The sequence below is a fragment of the Gorilla gorilla genome, chromosome 5 (assembly GCF_029281585.2).
Source record: "Gorilla gorilla gorilla isolate KB3781 chromosome 5, NHGRI_mGorGor1-v2.1_pri, whole genome shotgun sequence".
Lineage (NCBI taxonomy): Eukaryota > Metazoa > Chordata > Mammalia > Primates > Hominidae > Gorilla > Gorilla gorilla.
This window is the reverse complement of record NC_073229.2, coordinates 168,333,529-168,345,169: the sequence shown is the minus strand read 5'-3', so window position 1 is coordinate 168,345,169 and position 11,641 is coordinate 168,333,529. Positions and strand designations below refer to the sequence as shown.

The window sequence follows — 11,641 nt, the reverse complement described above, 5'->3', positions numbered from 1 at the left end:
ACCAAATACTTTCAGTGCACTTTTGGATCCCTGTGTGTGCTGTTCTTATGGATTCCAAAGAAAAGAGGTGGTGGCTGAGCAAGTGTGAAGTCAACGAATCCAGTTTGTGGTGAGGCTCTTTCAGACAGCTCCGGGTCCCCTCTGATGAATACCATAAAGGTTGCTGGGGACATGGGACGAGGGCAGAGGGGATAGGGACCTTGTATTCCTCTGTGCTTCCTATCTCCCAGCTATCCAGGACCCAACTCTAGAGAAAGCTAAATGAGAATTTTGCCAAAGACTCCTCGTTTGCTTTCACTAGGACTCTCCTCCTTCCTGCCCCCATTATCCCCTCATGTTTTATTTTCAAATTTTATAAAAGATAAATGTTGTTTTATGGAGCAACGTCTCAACATCACTTTACTGTGAGAAGCACTTTACATATATTATCTTATTTATTTTATCTAAGTTCCCCCATTTCAATTTTACTTGTTTATTCTTTAAGTATTCTGCCTCTATTTTGTTTTTCCTACTTTGTCTTTATTTATATTTATATTAAAATAATACTTTCACATCCTTTTGAAATTATATTTATTCCTAGTTCAGCCTAGAATTTTTGTTTTTAATCCATATTTATATTTTTCATAAAAGACTAATGAATCTAGCTTTTTTTTTTCCCCACTCGCTCCCCTCTCCACCTTAGCACCGCTCAGGCTGCACCGCGCTTGCTGCGAGCTTCAGGCTCCTGCTAAGCTAGTGCTGCATCGTCTCCCTTCAGCCGCCATCATGATTATCTACCGCGACCTCATCAGCCACGACGAGATGTTTTCCGACATCTACAAGATCTGGGAGATCATGGACGGGCTGTACCTGGAGGTGGAGGGGAAGATGGTCAGTAGGATAGAAGGTAACATTGATGACTCGCTCATTGGTGTAATACCGCCGCTGAATGCCCCTAGGGCGAAGGTATAGAAAGCACAGTAATCACTGGTGTTGATATTGTCATGAACCATCACCTGCAGGAAACAAGTTTCACAAAAGAAACCTACAAGAAGTACATCAAAGATTACATGAAATCAATCAAAGCCAAACTTGAAGAACAGAGACCAGAAACAGTAAAACCTTTTATGACAGAGGCTGCAAAACAAATCAAGGACATCCTTGCTAATTTCAAAAACTACCAGTTCTTTAATTGTGAAAACATGAATCCAGATGGCATGGTTGCTCTATTGGACTACCGTGAAGATGGTGTGACCCCATATATGATTTTCTTTAAGGATGATTTAGAAATGGAAAATGTTAACAAATTTGGCAATTACTTTGATCTATCACCTGTCATTGTAACTGGCTTCTGCTTGTCATCCACACAACACCAGGACTTAAGACAAATGGGGCTGATGTCATCTTGAGCTCTTCATTTATTTTGACCGTGATTTATTTGGAGTGGAGGCATTGTTTTTAAGAAAAACATGTTATGTAGGTTGTCAAAAAATAAAATGCATTTAAACTAAAAAAAAACTAATGGATCCAATTTATATTTTTATTCTATTTTATATTTTATACCTTTTTATTTCCTTGATCATCAGTCTAATTATTTTATCTTATAATCATTACATTCATATTTAATCTGTATTTTAATTTCAATATTTGTTTTTTTTTTAAATTTTCTCTCTTTCTTGTATAATTTTACTTAAAATTTTTCTTTTTTCTTTTTTTTTTGAGACAGAATCTTGCTCTGTCACCCAGGCTGGAGTGCAGTGGTGTGATCTCAGCTCACTGTAACTTCCACCTCCTGGGTTCAAGCAATTCTCCTGCCTCAGCCTCTCAAGTAGCTGGGATTACAGGCTCTTGCCACCACACCTGGCTAATGTTTGTATTTTTAGTAGAGACAGGGTTTCACCATGTTGGCCAAGCTGATCTCAAACTCCTGACCTCAAGTGATCCACCTGCCTTGGCTTCCCAAAGTGCTGGGATTACAGGCGTGAGTCGCTGCACCTGGAAAATTTTTCTTTCTTCATGAAGAATATTTATTTTACCTTGTGTTTTTTGCTAGCAAGAAATATGGGCTTGGGACCTGGCAGTGAAGAAAGCCCACATCCCCTGTCCCCACCTGCTCTATATCAAAGAGTGCGACAATCTAACTAAAGGAAGGGTCTTTCTGCAATTACTCAGGATGGGGTCTCAGACTAAACTGATTAGAGATCCAAGGGCAGAGTGGACTTAGAAAATGTCAAACAATGGTATATCCAGATTACATATCATATATATGTTGGTTGAAAATATAATTTTTATCACCTAAACACAAACACTCCTGAAGGTGAAATAGTTAGCTATTAACATCATCCTGGGACAACAGGTCTACAAGAAGCTGGTCCCAGGTACTTTACAAATATGTAAGAAATATGTATGCAAGGTAGGACCAAAATTAATTAATATCAGTTCTATGCAACAGACATTTATTAAAGGAGCAACCATTAACATTAAGGACTATGTAAATTTAAGTGTGAATCAAAACACAATTCTCTGATGTATAAACCATTTCCTTTTTGGGCCAATTAGAAAAATCCAGACAGGAAATTATAGTCGTCTTTACATCTCAGGTATCTGGTGTGCATTTTAGATGACATCAGACATACAGTAGTCCACAGATATTAATTTTTTTTAGTATTGGCAATAATTCTTTAATTTCACTTGGCTATGAACAGAGATGATGGAAATGAAAGTGATTCTGATGTTTTTGCCTCTAGATAACTGGCAGAATGAAGAAGGCCTATAGGAGGCAAAACAGAGTACTGAGTTTGAGGAACCTGTGGGACATTCAAGAAGAGAGGTCAAGTAGACAGTAGGTTATGGATGATGCTCATGTAGTCTCTGATTATCCCATGCTATGTAATATGGTTTGGCTGTGTCCCCACCTAAATCTCATCTTGAATTGTAATCCCCATTATCCTCAGGTGTCATGGGAGGAACCTGGTGGGAAGTAATTGAATCATGGGGTCAGTTTCTCCCATGCTGTCCTCATGATAGTGAGTGAGTTCTCATGAGATCTGATGGTTTTATAAGTGTCTGGCTTTTCCTTGCTGGCACTTCTCTCTCCTGCCACTATGTGAAGAAGGACATGTTTGCTTCCCCTTCTGCCATGATTGTAAGTTTCCTGAGGCCTCCCCAGCCACAAGGAACTGTGAGTCAATTAAATCTCTTTCCTTTATAAATTACCCAGACCAGGGGCAGGTCTTTATAGCAGTGTGAGAACAGACTAATACACTATGCTTGGGTAGGACCCAGCTGGAGCCATTATGAGCTGACCCCTGCTACTCAAAACAATCTTTTACCAATGGTGAGAATGAGAGCAGTCGTGCACTTGAAGGAAGATGAGTCTAGCTTGGATGCCATCTGCCCAGGGACGTTGCCTACTCATGCTCACAGCACATGGGAATCTTGGGTGATGTTGACACTCTGTCGGCTCCTTATCAGTCAAACTAAAGAGGGCTGCCAGAGTCATCAGCAGTCAACCGTCTCTCCACAAAGGTTTGACAATTATCAGGATAAGGTAGCAAAGCCACAGGGTAGATGAGATCACTTAGAAAGATAGGAAAGAATTAAGGGTAGAATCCCTTGCCATTTCACACTGCGGTGTGTGGGCTCACACATTTGACCCAATACCATGAATAATGGATGTGGTAACTGTGTTTTTATGCTACCAAACACTGGGTAGCAGTAAATTCTCCTGCTCTCCTTAAGCACATTTGGTGACTTATTGCTGTGTAGTGTGCAGGTACAGCTAAGGACGGGGAGAGCACTGTCAACCAAGTCCACACAGAGTATGTGGGCTGTTGGCAAATCCCAGCCTCTTTCTCCTGTCAAGTAAATCAGAGGAGTTGCTAATATATATTTGAATGCATGGATGTTTCCTTTTGTTTGTTTTTTACAATAAAGCTTAAGAAGGAATTCAATTGCTTACTTGCTACATGGTATGTTTGTATTTCTCTGAATTTTCGTTTGAGGTATAAAACACAGTATCTGCTTTGTTTTTAAGACTTTGTGACAATTTTGAAAATGGAAAAAAAATATGTTCTTAAATTTTTCTTCCAAATAAAAAAGCAGAATAAGCAAATAAACAATAAACTAAATGGAATTAATAGCATTGTTCTCTCCCAGTTTTACCTATTAAAGGGTAATACAATAAGAAGATAAAGAAAAGAATGGCATTTGTATTTTATCAGACTGACAATGGGCAAGCCTTAAATTTTTTTTTTTTTTAACAAAAGAAGTAAAAGAGGCCAAGCCTGGTGGCTCACAACTGCAATCCCAGCACTTTGGGAAATTGAGGCAGGCAGACCACGAGGTCAGGGGTTCGAGACCAGCCTGACCAACATGGTGAAACCCCGTCTCTACTAAAAATAGAAAAATTAGCTGGGCCTGGTGGCGTGCACCTGTAATCCCAGTTACTCAGGAGGCTGAGGCAGGAGAATCGCTTGAACCCAGGAGGTGGAGGTTGCAGTGAGCCGAGATCATGCCATTGCACTCCAGCCTGAGTGACAGAGCAAGACTCTGTCTCAAAAAAAAAAAAAAAAGAGAAGTAAAGGAAAAATAAAATAACACACAGATTAATGCAAAGGCTTTGAGTTAGAAATCTGTAAATACCTTTAGTTGTTAGGAGAAATTGCCAAAATTTTCATCTCACTTACACTGAATTTAAGCCCAAACAATATTATGCCATAGACTATCATAATATATAATTTTACCAAATTATACTCACAGGGCATGCACAGAGGAAAATGAAAACAACTTACCAACTTCTAGTTGTAACTGTTGTCCCTTTTGACAAGATCAGCCAAGAGAGTTGTTTACTTACTCTTTCTGTTTGTTGGTACACAGATGTAAAGAAACTGAACTAGTTCACAGGAGAGTCTGTGTTTTGTATTTTCAGCTTCCACTTTCTAAGTTTTGGTCCACTCGGCCATGCCCTCTCTTCTTGGTCTGCCCTTCTGAGTGCACAAGTTTTTCTTGCTTTCTGACTTACTTTTTTTATTTTTATTTTTATTTTTTTGAGATGGAGTTTCCCTCTTGTTGCCTAGGCTGGAGTGCAGTGGCACGATCTCGGCTCACTGCAACCTCCACCTCCCAGGTTCAAGCAATTCTCCCGCCTCAGCCTCCAGAGTAGCTGGGATTACAGGCGTGTGCCACCACGCCCAGCTAATTTTTTTGTATTTTTAATAGAGATGGAGTTTCACCATGTTGGCCAGGCTAGCCTCGAACTCCTGACCTCAAAAGATCCACCCATCTCGGCCTCTCAAAGTGTTGGGATTACAGGCGTCAGCCATCACGCCCGGCCCTGACTTACTTTCTGTCTAGGAACAGGTCATCCTTCTTTCTTCCTTTCTTCTTTTTCATTTTATAACTCAAACTCATTCACATCACTGGATTATTTCTTCCAAAAATATTTATTTTAAGCCTTTTTGTCTCTTAGCAAGAAGGAAAGGATCTCTACTTGCCACTCCCATACCCATAGTGCATTCTGCCAGGCCATTTTTAATGTGGCACTGACACTTTTATCAGAGAAGAGAGATGCAAGTTTTTCTAATAAAGCTGTGGTTTCCTTTTGGAAATGAGAACTTCTTGCAAAGTCACTTCAAATATTGATAATGGCCAATGCAGGGAGCCAAAACAGGAGAAGCTACCCCTCCTGTGGAGTTGCAGCCTTAAAAAAATGGCCATGTCTTTCATCTTCCAGGCCATTTACTTTCTCCTAGTAACTGCATGTCCTAACACCTTGCCACTAGGTAACATTTCTTGTTTGACAGGTTTCTTCCATAAACCAGATGACAAGGGGTGGATGAAGATTATGAAAAGAAACCATGTTACCTCATCTATGCCCTTCTAAGGGTGCATGAGACCAGGGTAAACCACATAGCACAGCCAAGGAATGAATTAGTTAAACATTCCTCCCCACAAGAGAAATTCCTCTGTCATGTAGAATCTAAATAGTTTGTTTTTATCTGGGGGTAACATTCCTTTTACAGGCACTACCCCCTGGAGATTCTTTGCTTGATTTGGTTCACAATCATGTGTTTTTTTGTTTGTTTTGTTTTTTGTGGGTTATTTTTTTTTCTTTTTTTTTTTTTGAGACAGTGTCTCACTCTGTTGCCCAGGCCAGGCTGGAGGACAGTGGCACGATCTTGGTTCACTGTAACAACCTCCACCTCCCAGGTTCAAGGGATTCTCCTGCCTCAGCCTCTCAAGTAGCTGGGATTACAGGCATGCGCCACCACACCGAGCTAATTTTTGTATTTTTAGTAGAGATGGGGTTTCACCATGTTGGCCAGGCTGGTCTCAAACACCTGCCCTCAGGTGATCCTCCTGCCTCGGCCTCCCAAAGTGTTGGGATTACAGGCGTGAGCCACCACACCTGGCCCAAATCCATGTTTTCAAAGAGTTGGGCCACCAGCTGCTGGTGGCTGAGAGGCACTTCAGGCCCAAGCAGCAGTCGACCTGCAGGGTCAGCTTCAGCAGGGAGAGAACTTGCAGCTCCAAGCAAAGGCAGTTTAGGGTCCTCCATTCTCTCCTTGGTCTTCAATGCTTGTAGGAAAAGAAGACCCTTGCTGTTACTGTTCTGCACAATCCACAGGCTGTTAGACATTTTTGTATTGAGTAAGTATTATGGATTCATAAGCAGTCTGGATGTGTGTGGGGTGGGGGGTGGTGGGATTCCCTGACATATTCAGAGGCACAGACTGAGGCATCTCAGACCATTATCATACCATGGCGACTTCAGTGGCTGAGGGCGTTTTAGGACTGAAGCCCAAAGCTGCCACACAGCCCCGTGTGACTAGGAGCAGGGAGCTAAGTACTTTGCACAAATTACCCTACTGGATGCCATGTTAGATGGAAATATGTCCAGCTGAAACTCAAGCCAACACATTTTGTCCAAAATTAAAAAAAAAGAAAACTTTGTTTTACATGCTTTGAAGAACAAAAAGAAAAAGAAAATCACTTCCAGATAAAATGTAGTTTTACAACTTTCTTTGCATCCAACTTGAGTCTGTACCTTGACTAAGCTATTTCTTCCAGGCTCTGCTACACAGCACCCAATCCCAGCCTCTGTTTGCTCCCAGTTCTGCTGGCTTCGGTGCCCGTGACTCAGAACTTCATTCTCTCTCCACTCAACTTTTCAGACTGACCGTTCTCCTGCATGATCTGCTTCTTCCCAAGCAGTCTTTCTCCAGTCCCATATCCCCTCCCCTCACCAAGTCCCACCCCTCTTCTCAGGACACTGCGCCCCCAACCCCATCCTGGCCTCACTCAGCACCCGACACAGATCCTCTTGGAGGAGAAACTAGATACCGTGCCTTATGCTGTAAAATATGCATCTTCAAAAAGGTATACAGAAAGTCACTCGTAGCAGAAAACAAATTCTGAATATCTCTATTTCTGCATGTAGAACACAAATACCCAAATGCCTATAAAAGATACTATGCAAAGTGCTAAGATCCCAAAACAAGTAAGATGCTATTGGTTGTCCTTAAAAATAAAAAAGCAGTTTAGTAGCAGAAGCACACATAACACCGTGAAGATGGGGGCGATGCAGTCCTTAAATATGCACTTCACGGAGCTCCTACGCAACAATGGAACTGAGTGGGTGGGTGCAGTGCTTTGAAATAGCCAGCGTGGTGTCCCGTGTCTGTGGTCTCAGCGACTCAGGAGGCTGAGGTGAGAAGATCGCTTGAACCTGGGAATTTGAGGCTGCAGTGAGCTATAATTGTGCCACTGCACTCCGGCCTAGGCAAGACCCTCTCTCTAAAAGAGAGAGAGAGAGAGAAGAAATAAAAGAAAGAAAGAAGAAAGAAAAGAAAGAAAGAAAAAGAGAGAGAGAAAGAAAGAAGGAAGGAAAGCAAGCAAGCAGTGAAAGATGTCAGGGATGAAGCTGAAAGTAAGCGGGGCCTGGCTCCTTCAGGGCCTTGAAGAACCTCACTAAGGAGATGAGATTTTATCCCAACAGCAATCAGCAGCCATTACAGAGTTTTAAGCAGTTGAACGGCACTATTCACAGCAGCCAAAAAGTGGGAGCAACCTGTGTCCATTGACAGGTGAATGACTAAACAAAATGTGCTCTATAAATACGATGGCATATTATTGAGCTTTAAAATCTGACACGCGCTACAACATGGATGAAGCTTGAGGACATAATGCTAAGTGAAATAAGCCAGACACGACAGGACAAATACTATATTATTCCAGTTCAATGCAGTATCTAGAGTAGTCAAGCTCATAGAGATAGAAAGCAGAATGGTGGTTGCCAGGGGCTGGAGGGATGAGCAGTTTTTTGTTTATTGAGTATAGAGTTCAGTTTTGAAAGATGAAAAGAATCCTGGAGACTGGTTGCACAACAATATGAGTGTACTTAGCAGTATGGGAACTGATATAGTTTGGCTCTGTGTCCCCACCCAAATCTCATGTTGAATTATAATTCCCAATGTTGGGGAAGGGAGCTGCTGGGAGATGTTTGGATCATGGGAGCAGATTTCCCCCTTGCTGTTCTTGTGACACTGAGTGAGTTCTCGTGAGATCTGATGGTTTAAAAGTGTGTGGCACTTCTCCCTTTGCTCTGTCTCTCTCTCTCTCTCTTTCCAGTCACCATGTGAAGATGTGCTTGCTTCCACTTCACCTTCTGCCATGATTGTAAGTTTCCTGAGGCCTCCCTGGCCATGCCTCCTGTACAGCCTATGGAATTGTGAGTCAATTAAACATTTTCTCTTTATAAACTACCCAGTCTCAGATAGTTCTTTATAGCAATATGAGAACCAACCAATACATGAACTGTATACTTAAGAATGGTTAGGATGGTAAGTTTAAGTCATGTATATAATACTGCAATTAAAAACAACAGCATAATGACAACAACAACAAAAAGGCACTGTGGCTGTACTGTAGCACTGTACAGAGATTAGACTGGAGAGGATAAGACTAGAGGCCAGAGGCCAATTAAAAGCTGCTGAAGTAATGGAAGCAAGAGAGGATAATTGTCTGACCTGGGCAGGTGGCAGTTGATTGATCCTGCCATTTGCAAGTTAAGATAGACAGAAGGAGCAGGAGATGGGGACGATGGTAGATTCTGTGTGTGTGTGTGTGTGTGTGTATACTCTGTTATTTTTACCCTCTATCAAACATTATGGGATGCTGAGATACAGAAGAGTGGATATGTCTAAAGAGTTGGCTATAGGACCATGAAAATGTAGAAATATAGATTAAGAAAAATAGAAGAGGTCCAAGAAGTGTCTATAGATGCTTCAAATAGAATATAAAATGTAACTTAAAAAGAAACATCAGGAATTAAAAAATATAGTGTTGGGGACTTGTCTCTCAATCCTCATTTTGCAGGGCATCACTGGTTTTATTGTTGTTTGCTTGTTTTTTGAGATAGGGTCTCACTCTGTTGCCAAGGCTAGAGTGCAGTGGTGCGATCTCAGTTCACTGCAACCTCTGCCTCCTTGGTTCAAGTGATCCTCGTGCTTCAGCTGCCAGGGTAGCTGGGATTACAGGCATGCACTGCCAGGCCCAGCTAATTTTTGTATTTTCAGTAGAGAAGGAGTTTCACCATGTTGGCCAGGCTGGTCTTGAACTCTTGGCCTCAAGTGATCTGCCTGCCTTGGCCTCCCAAATTGCTGGGAGTATAGGTGGGAACCACCATGCCCGGCCAGATATCACTCGTTTTAAAGCATCCTTTGTAGTCTCACTCAGAACATCAGTTCAGAAAATCTTTATTATCAATAGACACATGACTTTACAAAAGCTTCTAGTATATAAGGACATCTTGCCTATTCTTAATAACATGTGTTGATAACAAAGACACTCATCATTTATATGATGAAGTTACATTCTAGATCCTATTCATTTTCCATTTCTAATAGCCCCATTTTATTAATTGCAATGATTTTCAACTCCGCTATCAAAAGTAAGTCAACTGCTGCTCTGATTACAATCGGGTGTTTCAAACTATTGTCTTGATTACAAATGAATGAGTTGCATGCTGCAGTTGGAGATACTTTGCATATTTCAAAGAAAGGAGTAGAAATATGTCTGATGGTAAAATATAGAATGATGGAATTTATACATAAAAATCAAGACTATAGTTACCCTATTTTATTTTTTTTTAAGCTGTACACAATCTTCAGTAGTTTCCTGTCAAGTTAGGAACTTTATATGTTAGAGCCTGAACATATCTGCATATGACATTTAACTATAAAGCATTAGGACTGTTTTTAAATAAATGTAAGGCATTGATATAAAAAGAGCACTGCTCTCTTTTTAAGTTGTTACCTTAAAAGGCCATAAAATTACTTCTGTGATGTCACAGTTCAAATATTTTTGAATGACTGACATTTTTAAAATTCCAACTCATATTATCCTGGATACCAATGCATACTAGATGAGCACCTTTCCTAGTTAGGACATTTCTGGAGTTGTCACCACCTATAATCTGTGGCTTGGTTGTAGTTGTAAAACTTGATATCTGGCTAGTAGAAAGCAGTCACTGTATATGTTAAAATAGCTATAAAAGATTCTTACCTTCAGCTCCTGAAGGATCTATTGTTCTTTGTGATTTGTTCTTTCATTTTGTACCCTAAAAGATATGAGTGTATAAAATTTGCAGAATTGCCACAAGGTCTTCTTGGCCAAAGTCACCTTTCAGTTGCCAAGCAAGCATCATGAGATTGGTAAAGCCAGCTCTACAGCATCTCTTGGTGGCACTAGAACACAATTTCTTAAGGAAAAAGCCAGCATTTCACCCACCGCCTGGTGTGGCAGTCAGAGCCAGGAAGGGCTTTGGTGAATAGGCCAGGACATGCGGTGGGCCAAATGATGCCTTCCCTTCGGTCAGTGACCCAGCCTCTGCAACTTCCTACAACTCCTTCCAGGACTTTCTGACTCACAGCTTGGGAAGAATTAGGAAAGAACGCCTGCCAAGCTGAGCAGAACAGCTGCTTCCTGCTTACGTGTTTTTGGTGGAACATCTCATTTCTTCTTCAGGACATGTTTGGATATACACAGGGATAGAAATGTCATAGTGAAAACATCTTTATGACTGTCAAAAAAAAAAAGCCCTAATATTCACAGAAGATGGGGTCTTGGTTTCTTTATTCCATTTTATTATTTATTAAGACTGTTAACAAAAAATAGGCTTTATTTTTCCTCTGTACTTAAAAACTATAAATTTACTTGGGTCACTAACAGTGCTCTCGGTCTGAGAGAAAATTACATAATAACAACAATAATGAACAAAGCACTTAGCACGTGCCAGGCACTGTTCTAGGTGCTTTTACATATTCAGTCATTACTTTTCACAACAGCTCTATGAGGTAAGTACTATTATCTCCATTTTACACATGAGGAAACTGAAGCACAGAGAAACCAAGGTTCAGTCAGACAGCTAGTATGTGGCAGAGTCAAGATTTAAATCTAAGAAACAGGATCTGGAATCTGTACTCCTAACCATTATGCCACACTGAGATGGTTCCCAAACAGCAGGAAGAAGAAGTGTTCTTTCTCTATAGGCAACAGTTCACTCATTCTTTTGGTGCAGTAATGGACAGTCTGTACCGAACTCTCCAATATAAAATGTGAGGAATTAAAATGTATATAGAGCCTGAAAACTCACTTACTT

At 40.9% G+C, this 11,641-nt stretch overlaps 1 pseudogene; it reads left to right on the top strand.

Moving 5' to 3' along the window:
- The first annotated feature begins 750 nt into the window (after positions 1-750).
- On the top strand, positions 751-1,491 carry LOC109027187 (translationally-controlled tumor protein-like; annotated as a pseudogene).
- The last annotated feature ends 10,150 nt before the right edge of the window (positions 1,492-11,641 follow it).